General features: G+C 39.4%; 1 pseudogene; it reads left to right on the forward strand.

The window, feature by feature from the left end:
• Positions 1 to 1,243: 1,243 nt before the first annotated feature.
• Positions 1,244 to 11,532, forward strand: LOC103733744 (annotated as a pseudogene).
• Positions 11,533 to 11,849: the final 317 nt, after the last annotated feature.

Consider the following 11,849-nt stretch of genomic DNA (forward strand, 5'->3'; position numbering starts at 1 on the left):
GAACATTTTCTTGATTGCTGAATGATATAGGAGGGCCCAACCCACCGTGGGCAGTGTCACCTCTGGGAAGGTGATCCTATATTGTATAAGAAAGCAGGCTGAGCACAGGCCAGGGGAGCATGTCAGTAAGCAGCACTCCTCCATGGTCTGTACTCCAGGTTCCTGCCCTGACTTCCTGCCTGGGTTTCTCTGATGATAAACTGTATACTGTAAGCCAAATAAACCCTTCCCTCCCCAAGTTGGTTTTGGTCAGGGGTTTTCTTACAACAATAAAAAAAGAAACTAATACAGGGCTTAAATTTGATTTTGAAAAAAATAGCCTTCCTTGTACCTGCCTTCATTTTCTTCCTTTTCTCTATGTACTAACCTGGATTTAATAATTCTAACATTTTCTTCTGCCATAGCAACTTTTTAGAGATTCTATCCAGTATCTCCCAGAAAAGAAGCAGGCTTTAATCATAGCTTCCTACTTATAACCAGAAAATAAAGATGTCATAGTCTCCATGGTATCACCTAATATCTCTTACAGAAGCAGGATACCATTTGTCTAGAACCTAACTTCTAATGATGATCTCTTTGAGTCTTTAGATAAGTGTGTTTCAATTAAAAAATTCTTAGAGGTCAGGAAACTAATAAGGAGTCATGGGGGATCATGGGAGAAGTGGTGAATAAGACTGTCCCCATAGGCTTCAAATATTTAGACATTTTGGTCTGTAATTGGTAGTACTGTGTGGGCAGGTCACAGAACTTTTAGGAGGGGTGGACATGCTGGAGGAAGCACATAACTGGGAATGGGCTGTATTTCAAAGAACATAAACTTATTTTCTCATAGTTGCAGAAGCTAGAAGTCCATCACTGAGGTGTCTGCAGATTTACTTTCTTTCTAGGTCACTCTCTTTGGCTAGTAGATGGGTCTTTCTTCCATGTACACACACCCTTGATGTCTGTGTGTCTGAATCTCAAGGTCTCCTGTCTGATTGAACAGTCAGATCTTAACAGCCTCCTTATTACTTAATTTTCTATTTAAAAATGTTACTTCAAAACAAAGTCATAATAAGAGTTACTAGGAATAGGGATTCAACAGCTGAATTTGGGGTGAGAGGAAATAATTCAGCTCAGAACAGTCATACATAGAAATGAAAATCAACTGCACACCCATTAGGACAGCTGGAATCAAACCTCTAGCAATGTTGGGGAAGATACGGTGAAATCAGAATTCTCAGTCACAGTCACGGCTGGTGCAATGCAGAATGATGTAGCCACTTTGGAAAGCAGTCTGGAAGTTCTTGACTCAGCCAAAGAGTTACTATGTGACCCAGCTACTCTACTGCTTGGTGTGTATCCAAGAGGTATAAAATCATAAGTCCAGACAAATAGTTGTACACTAATATTTAGGTTGTTCATAGCTGCATTTTTCATATGAATGGCCATCAGCTAACAAATAGAAAAACCATGGGATATCTGTACAATAGAATTAAATTCAGCCTTAAAACAGAACACCACAATTTGGGGTCTGGGGATGTAGCTCAGTTGCTAGAGTGCTTACCTAGAACGTATAAAGCCCTGGGCCCATTCCCAGCACCATATCATTTGGGTGTGGTGATGCATGCCTATAATTCCAGCACTCAGGAGGTAGAGGCAGGAGGAGATAGTCATATTCAGGCTACAAAGGGAATTGGAGGCCAAGACTCCAATTTTTTTTTCTTTCCCCCCCAAAAAAACTACAATATGAATGAACTCAGAAAACATTATGCTAAATAAGTAAAGTCAGTCACAAAAGACCACCATACATTATATTATCCTATTTTATGAAAAGTCAAAAATAGGAATACAGAAAGTAGATTACTTAGAGCTTTGAAGGATAGAGGCTGGGGAGGAGGTAGCTAAAGTATATGGGGTATTTTTTTATAGATATGATATAAATGCCTTAAAATTGACTGTAGAAGTGGTTCTACGTATCTATGAATACAGTAAAAAAATGAATTTTACACTTTAAATATGTGAATTTTATAGAGTGAATTACATGTCAATAAAATTGTTGAAGCTGATACAGTGCACAGTACAGTGGTGTGTTGCTTTCCTCTGGTTACTGTAGCAAATTGCGAAGTGTTTGGTGGGCTTGCTTAAACCAACATAAATTCAATCTCTCACACTCTGGGAAGTCAGAAGTCTGAAATCAGTTTCACAGGAGTAATTTGAAGGTTTTGGGAGAGCTGTGTTCTTTCTGCAGGCTTTAAAGAACAATTTCCTTGCCTCCTTTCCCAGAGGCCACATTTTTCCACATTCAAAGTGCATCACTCCAATCTCTACTTCAGTCATCACATGGTTTTCTATTATGAGAACCTCTGAAATTATATTGGACCCATCTAAACAGTCTAGGAGAATCATCCCTTCTCAAAATCCAGTAGGTAAGTTGGAAATAATGTGTATATTCATTGTAAACATATCTAGGAGTAGAAAGCAAGCATAGATTGACAATCATTAAAGAAACTGAAAATAGGGACTGGAGAGATGGTTCAGCTGTTAAGAGCACTGATTGCTTTTGCAGAAGACCCGGGTTCAGTTCCCACCACCCAACTGATGGCTAATAACCGTCAGTAATCCCAGTTCCAGAATGGTGCCCTCTTCTGGCCTCTGCTGGGCATTGTACCCACATGGTGTACTTACATACATGCAGGCAAATGCTCAAACACACAGAAAATAAAAATAGTAAAATATTTTTTTTTAAAAAAGAAACAAAATGAGGAATTGAACTGAAATGGTTCCACTGGAGAGTTAACTAACAGAACCAATTTTTGAACGTTAAAAATCCAAATTTGAATGTTACATTACCAGATGACCCTCTAAAAATATTTGCCAGGAGCTACACAGATGGCACAGAGGTTAAGAATGAGTACTGCTCTTGTACAGGCCCCAAATTTGGCTCCCACACCCACGTTTGATGGCTTACAACTCCTGTAACTCCAGATCAGGAGCTCTGACACCCTCTTCTGGCCTCCTTGAGCAATTGCACTCACATATACATACCCACACACAGACATGCACACAGACACACATACACAAACACATAATTGAAAATAATAATAAATCTTTTTAAAAATAAAAATATTTACCAAAGACTGAACAAGACATTTATAATTTTCTGTTATGACTTGAGCATGGTATGCATGAATCCTCCAGAGTTTCATGTACTAGAAGCTTAGTCCACACTACACAAATACTGAGACATGATAAAGTTCTAAGAGTTTGCACTTAGTGGGAAGTAGCTAGGTGGAATATTTAAGACCTGGAGGCTGCCTATGACCTACTGTTATTGTTTTCCTAAATGGTCATAGACTCAAACTGCCTTTTGAGTAGTTGTGTTTATACCCACAGATCTGTGTGCTTTCAACTTTGGTCAGAGATGTTTCTTTTGCAGTAGTGATTAACACAGACATTCATAATTGGTCAAGGTGCTGAGGAGAAGCATCTGTGAGTGGCCAGCTGTGGATGAATTATTGCATATCAATCTCCCCTGTCCAAGGCTCAGGAAACTTCACAGGAATGGGGAAGGAAAAAATATAAAAGCCAGTGGGGGGAGAGAGCTGTGAAATGCTGACTTCTGGACATAGCCTGGCTGTTGCATGCATCAACTCACAGCAGTTGTGATGACCTACACATGATCAAGTCAGTCACAATTCCAACATGGCTGGGGCAGGGGTCCTAGCAGGTTGCCCAATGCCCCAGCAGATGGCCCCATGCCTACGTACATGTGGTTAGCATTCATTGAAGTCAGGGGGTTAGTAATAACAACATCAACAAAAGGACTGCATGAAGTTAATGGGGAGATAAGGACTAGGAGGAGTTGGAGGAAGTGGTAGATGGATATAGCCAAAACACATTGTATAAATGTATGAAAATTTCAAAGAATAAGTCAAAATAGTTTTTTTTAAGAAAGAAGAAAAAAAGAGTTGTGGCCTAGTGGGGAAAATACCTTTGAAAAGGATAACTGTAATTCTTATAGGCTCCAAATTAGCTCCTATAACCATGAGTTGTTACAGAGTTAGCCTGCCACTGTGAGACACACCAGAGGCTGAGCAGAAATGGCTCTCCAACCTCCAAAAATGTGAACTAATAAACCTCTCCTCTATAGAAAGTGCTCAGCCTCAGATATTTTGTTATAGCAACAGAAAATAGTCTAAGATAGTATCTACATGTGTACCTTTCTATCGTGCATTTCTACTAAGATGCCTCCCATAGCCAAAGACTAAGCTTGTCTTTTCCCTTTAACCAGCTCCTTCATACACAATCTCTTACCTATGTCAGTGTTTTAAAGTGTATGTAAAGTCTGCCATCAAGATTCTGCTTCTCCCCTCTCAGATCTTAAAGAGTCCCACAGAACTTCTACCAACTCATACTCCAAAGTCTTTTCAAGAGGCCCCACAAAAGTTCTGGTTTACTATGACTGAATCAACCTCATTGTTGTGACCATCCCTAAAATTTGGCTGAAAAAACATGAAGCTACATCCAGGTCATGTGCTCCATGCTGAAACTAGAGCTGAGGTGATTCCATCTAGAAACACATGCATTGAAGTTGAGTAGGGGATTGCTCCTGATTCAACACTGGGACATGATTACCAAGATACATGAGGTAGCAACGATAACCACGGTCTGTCTATTATAGTCAGTGTTTCCTGTCTTAGTCAGTAGCATCATTCACACAAGCAAGCTAGACACCTGGGCCAGCACTGTGAGCGTTCTTTCTACCTCTCTCTCTCTCTACATCCAGTGCCATGTTACTACCAAATCCTTCTCATTCTCTCCCCATAAATGTTTCTTGAGTCCCTCAAGTCTCTTCAGTTCACTCTTAGCTTTACGACTCTGGCATCTCTCCCCTGGAGGCTACCTTGGTATTGTACCTACCTCATTCCAGGTAGCATTAGAGGAATTTTTAAGTAAAATCCAAGCATAACATTCTCTTCACTGTCAGTGATTTCCTATCCCTGGATAAGCAGCCTCGTGTATCACTCCCTGCCCTGAACAATACCTAGAGAGCATTCAAGTGAGCTTTCATCAGTTCTTAAGTGTGTCATGCTCACTCCCTTGTGCAACTTCCTTGTCTTGGGCCCTCTGGCTTAAGCTATCTGATCTAAACTCTATTCCATGCATTCTATTTCACATGGCAAACCCCCACCTGTCCTTCAGATCTCAGCCATGTTTATCACTTTCCATGACTAACATCTGAAATAAACAGCTTAAATAGATGAATGATTTGTTTGGGCTCACAGCTTTAGAGGTTTGGATCCATGTTGACTGGAGTATTGTTTCAGCAATATGCCAGTATTGCTGCATCATGGTGGAAGGGCATGGGGACTCCAAGATGCTCATCTCATAGCAGTCAGGAAGGGGAGAGAGGGAGACAGAGAATGAACAGAAAGGGCCAGGGATAAGACAAACCCTTCAAACATGACCCCAGTGACCCACTTCCTTCACTTGCCCAGCCCTGAGCGTCCATACAGCTTTGAATCATGAAGTCACAGCCATCGTATTCATCACCTCTCAATAGCTCTGCCACATGAGCCATTTGCAGGGCACATTTAACATCCAAACTACAATGCCAGCTTCAATAGCACTTAATTTAGAAAACTCTCTTGGTCTCCGTAGTCTGGTAAAGGATTCACACTTGAGCAATGATGACATCAAAGAACAGCCCACTACTGCAGTTGTACTGGGCTACAATAAGCTGTGTGTCTGAATTCTCCAGTGAACTTTCAATTCTTGTGAAAGGAGTCAATATGTCTCTCACATTCCCTGGGACATTCTCAGTGCCTATAAGCAGTGTTGGCATAAAAGGCATTTAATAAAATAAATGTTTAAAATCCTAGCTAACATTTACTGAGAGCTTGGTTTATACCAGCTACTATTTTAAGTGCCTTACATTTGTTAATCAATTCAGTCTAATTTTCCAATCCAGTTCCTATCTTAGAGATTGATAAGAATCAAGGCACAAGATGTATGTATAAAGTGCACAGGACATATATTTAAGTGTTACAGAACAAAAAATGTGAACCCAGGCAATCCGACTACAGAATACAATTTCTTAACTACCATGCTGCATTCTGAAGTGTACATAAGCATCCAAAAATGCTGTCCTAGATATTTTTGGGACAGAAGAATGAGAGGGATAGAGGGATAAGAATGTACACAAGTTGCATGAAATACCGATGGAGAATTACATATGTAATATAAGGCTTTCTTGCTTTACTTAAGACATACAAACAGTAACAAAATCTTTCTTCTTGGGTAGATGGGATTTGTTCACACAGACATACCTCAGTATAAAAATTCCTGATTTCAAATGTGTTTATGACTCAATTACACAGTGGTAGTTTCATATTTATGTTCAAAATGAAAAGCAAAACCAACAAGTTATTCTGGGCACTAAGCCCCTTTTAAAACTGCTGCACTTATGTTTTTAAAATATTTTTCTATAATTCCTAACCAACCAGACTGGCTCACTGATACAACTAAAGAAGGCTTCTGTTCTACTTAAAAACTCAAAAACAAAAACCAAAGAGATGGTATGGCTATATGGAACATGGTTCCATAAGTAATTAAAAGAAACTAAATTCACCCTCCAAATTAAAAGTATAAAAAATTATCTTACGAGTATATATAATAACAAAAATGTTGTCAGTTAAGCATGACCTTCTTTGTTAACAAGTTGCTTCTTTACACAAGGATACTTATGCTTTAACTAGGTTCTTTCTAATACTCTTCAATATAGACGATCGAACATGTAGAGAACTAAAGCTCACTTTAAATACTCATCTGAAAGAAATGCTAATGTTGGTGTGTGCTCACATGTGTATGGATGCACACACCTGTAGGGGCCCAAGGCTCATATTGAGCATCTTCCTCAATCACTAGTTACTTTCTATTATTGTGATAAAAACACTGACCAAAACCAACTTGGGGAAGGAAAGACTATATTTGGCTTGTGGATCACAGTCCATCATTAAGGGACATCAAGGCAGGAACTCAGGGCAGGAAGCTGGAGCGTAGACCATGAAGGAGTGCTACTTACTGGCTTGCTCCGCTGGCCCATGCTCAGCCTGCTTTTTTATACAACACAGGGCCACCTGCCCAAGGGTAGCACTGCCCACAGTTGGCTGGGCCCTCCCACATCACTCAGCAATCAAGAAAATGCCCAACAAACATAACCACAGGCCAATCCAATGGAGGAAATTCCTCAATTGAGGTGCCTCTACCCAGGTGCGTCAAGCTGACAACTAAAACTACCCAGCACAATCACACCCCCAGCATCAGTGTGGTTGCTGAGGGTTCAAACTCCAGTCATTATGCTTGTGCAGCAAGGGCTTTATCCACTCTGCCATCTCCACAACACTAATTTGTGTGTTTTTGAGCCTGTAAAATGGGTTGCAATTATAGCAATACACTTTTTAGTGACCAGGAAGATCCTCCCAGATGACCAATGACCATTTGCTGATGATAATTCAAAATGCCCTTGGTTCTTTTGACTCCATTCATTTTCCTAGAAAGTATAAAATAATATTACTAGCTACCTATTTTGGTGTTAAAATGATAAAATAATAGTGTATGTACCCATTCAGGATAAATGAAATACGAAAAAGCTCAAATTCATCTCTAAAACTTGGGAAGGAGAGACATTTTAATGATGATTAAATAGCAATACTTTTACAATAGTAAATTTTAGAATAAATAGAAATATGTGAAAGCGTTTTCTCTAGAAAGTATTTCAAATTTGAATTGTATTGAATGACCATCTTTGGTGCTGCAATCCTAACACAGCAAAGCTTTAAAAACATTCACTGGCTGGTGAGATGGCTCAGCAAGTGAAGGCATAGGCTGACAAGGCTGACTATCTGAGTTCAATCCCCAGGACCCACATGATGGGAGGAGAGAAGCAACTCTCACAAGTTGTTCTCTGATCTCCAGAGTCATGCATAGCATATGCGCGCGCACACACACACACACACACACACACACGCACGCGCACACACACACACACAGAGAGAGAGAGAGAGAGAGAGAAACTATTTAATTTTTTTTATCTTATAAATGAATACTACATTTACATTACTTCCATCTCTCCCCCAACTATTTAAATTTTTTATCTTATAAATGAATACTACATTTACATTACTTCCATCTCTCCCCCTCTCCAACTCCTTTTTCTGTGCCCCCACTCCCTCTCAAATTTGTGACCTCTTCTTTAATTATAGTTAGCTTAAATAATACAATTATATTAATAAAATACATCTTTTAAAGTTACTTACTTCACTTACTGTTGCTCATATATACCTGTGTTTCAGGCTGATGACTTGTAATTGGATAACCTATTAGAACACTCATCCCTGGAGAAAACTGATTCGCCCTCTTTTCGTAGTTATTGATTACTCTTTACCTAGGGTGGGACCTTGTGAAATTTCCTCCATCCATATCAGCATATGAGCTTGAGTTGTTATTATGCAGGTATGTCTAGGCAACCACACTGTTGAGATTTTATGGGTGCAGTTTCCCTGACAAGTCTAGAAGACACTATCTGACAGCGGGTGTCCTGGTCCTGTGGCTCTTACAATCTTTCCACCCCCTCTTCCACAATGTTCCCTGAACCTTAAGTGCAGGGATTGTGTTGTAGATGTATCAATTGGGGCTGGGAACCCCATGATCACTTTCTTATTCTCTATATTTTGACCAGTTGTGGATCTCTGTAATGGTCTCCATATGTTGCAAAAAAACGAGGCTCAGTTGATGAGGAATGAAAGCTATATTTATCTCTGAGTATAAGGATAAGTATTTAGAATACAGTTAAAAATTTTATTTTTTAAATTCACTAAAAATCAACATTCAATATGATCTTATTCTGGAAAAGGACAGTTTGTAACAAATAAAAGGCTGGACTTATGGATAATTTTGAAGAACTGTTTAATAATTTGAAGAAATATTATTTATTATTGGTGATTATAGATGCTTATAATTAAGATTCAGTAGAGAATTGTAGCAAGAACTCATCCTTTACTTTCCTATTTTGGAAAAGAGAATATTTTGGGGTAGTGTCCCCATGTGATTCCACAAGAAACTGTTACCTTAGAGAGAGATCTGAATTTAAAATTGAGTTTTTTCCCATTTTTTGAATACTTCTATATGCTGTAATTTTTCACAAATACTAATAAACACTTTTTAGAAAAGAAAGAAAAGCCTCAAATATTTTAGCAACTATTTCAAGCAACTCTTTACTCACATGCAGCCAAAAGTTAACTTCTACTCCACCTGACATAAATAGGTATAAATTTTAAATAGTAGAATTTGTATGCATTCAGTAGGTTATCATATGATGATTTCAATAGGTATAAATGTTATATCTTCCAAAAAACAAGTAAGTTTATGAATATATGATTATTTCCAGATAGTTCAAACATGTGACTCCCTAAATAAACATTCTAAAATTTTAGCAAAGGTGAAAATTCTTCCTAGGGGAAGAAGTAATTGCAGAAAAAGAAAATCAAATGATTAGGAGTTAAAAAAAAATACAAAATGTTGCTGTCGTAAGTGCCAAACTTGAACAGTTTACTCATTAACTTTTTAGCTGAAGAGAAAGTAATTTGGAGTAGTTACTGTAAAAGGTCAGATGGAAAACAAATTTCCTGTGTCAATAGGTTAACAAAATGTTATGCTTGCTGACTCTGTATAAAGAGGGCAAGTCGGAGAATACTTGACCTGATTAGCTCATCAGCAACCCATTAGGAGGTTTTTCTTGGAAAGAAATGGGGAACCCATTTACACTGTTTTTTATTACCTTGCCGACTTTTGCACTGTTATACAGCATGATGCTTAGCTCCTGATGGGCACTTTTAATGTTCTGGTTTAGGATTTCAGGAATTTGATGGTTTCTGGGTTCCAGAGCAAAAACTAAAAGGACAAAATATTTCACAGAAATGTTATGTTGATTAACAACTTCTACATTTGCTTCATTTTCAAATAGACATCTAAAGATAATATGATATATACAAATAAATGACATATACATACATATGCATAAATACACAGAGACATACATACTTAGGAAGATGCAAGATATACATATACATATGCATATATACACGCAGACGTACTCAGGAAGATGAGAGAGAGAGACAGAGACAGAGACAAAGACAGAGACAGAGAGAGACAGACAGACAGACAGAGACAGAGAAATTGTTTACCGCAAATTAGAATTCAGGCTTCTCAAGAACAGAAACTGTGTCCAAGATCCCCATAATGTCTGACAGGTCATTAAGAAATGTTTTCTAGGCTGGATATGATGGCACATACCTTTAATCTCAGCACTCAGGAGGCAGAGGCAAGTGAGTCTCTATGAGTTTCAAACCAGACTGGTTCCAGGCCAGCTGGGGCTACAAGGAGACTCTATCAAAAAAAAAAAAAAAAAAGGCAACTTCTGTCTGCCATCCCCACAGCATAATTTAGTGCAGAGGATCTGTATAAAAAGAAGTTGTGGCATCAACTAACACTTCAACTAACACTTCAGGTATTTGATTTTGTGCAAGACCCAAGTTTTGCCCTAGGAGATGGTCTTATCGAGCTTCATCAGTAACATGAACACAGGTTAAATCCTTTGTCCCTCATTGAAGCAATTCTTCATGTGGTTAGACAGATGGCTGATCCAAATGGATTCTTACTTTTCTGGAAAAGACTCTTAAGAAGGTAAAAAGTAGTGATGGGGGCAGTGATCCTGTGTAAAACAGCAATCAGAACTCTAAAATTAAACACTGGGGATCTGCAGGCTACTAAGGAAACAAGTGAAGTTGGTGAAGAGAAGCTCAAATCTCCCTGGTGTGACATCAGTTCACAGTTGTTTCTATCTCACCAGTAAATATTATCAAACCATTGGAAACCACGCACCCTACTACAAAGATGTTGTATGGTTTCTTGGCCAGGTTGACTGATATCAAAGATCTGCCAGTGTCAGAGCAGCAGGAGAGAGCCTTCACACTGGGGCTTACAGGACTTCTCAGCAAGGGAATTTTTATCTTGGAGAACTCCTCGTGTACCCTGTGCTGGAGTCACTGAGAAGCACTGATTGGTAGTGGCTGATTAATACTCTATATGCCCTCGGTAGTGGTGATGTAGAAAAGTTTCAGACACTGAAGTCTGTCTGGGACCAGCAGCCTGACTGAGCAGCCAAAAAGGCTCAGCTTCTGAGGAAGAGCTCGTTGTGCCTTATGGAGATGACTTTCACATGGCCTACCAACCAGAGAGCTCACTTTTGAAGAAATTGCCCCAAAGTGCTAAAATCACTATGAACAATACAGAGTTGCTGTTGATGAATGCACTCTCAATGGGGCTAGTGAGAGGCAGCATAGTGAGGCAGAGAATGGGCTTATATGACCTTGGTACAGCCCAGAGTTCTGGATTTGAAGTAGATCAAAGGGATAAAGGACCATCTGGAGCTGTGGTGTGAAGAGCATGGAGATGCTGGTGGAGCACCAGGCTCAAGACAGTCTCTCCTAGTGCCCCAGTCAATGTCTGTGGCCCCTGATTCATCCAACAAGGCATTTCTGTGCCCCCTGAAACTGTCAGCAGAGAAAATCTGTACTGAACTGAAATAGGGGTTGGAATCCTGCTGAGTAGGAACACTTCTTGCTATGAAAGCAAGGACTATCACTGATGGAGTATGGCTACTTGGAAAAAGCTCCTGTGTGAGGTGTTTTGTAGTCTGAAAAGGGGAGCAGAGAGTCCTCCAGGCCTGGGTGATAAGGGAGGGCTTGAATGGGAATGTGGACAGAGTGGTGTCCTCCCACATCCACCTGAGTGCACTTTTTTCTATG

Source organism: Nannospalax galili, unplaced genomic scaffold, assembly GCF_000622305.1.
Source record: "Nannospalax galili isolate Female #2095 unplaced genomic scaffold, S.galili_v1.0 scaffold415, whole genome shotgun sequence".
In the NCBI taxonomy this organism is placed as follows: domain Eukaryota; kingdom Metazoa; phylum Chordata; class Mammalia; order Rodentia; family Spalacidae; genus Nannospalax; species Nannospalax galili.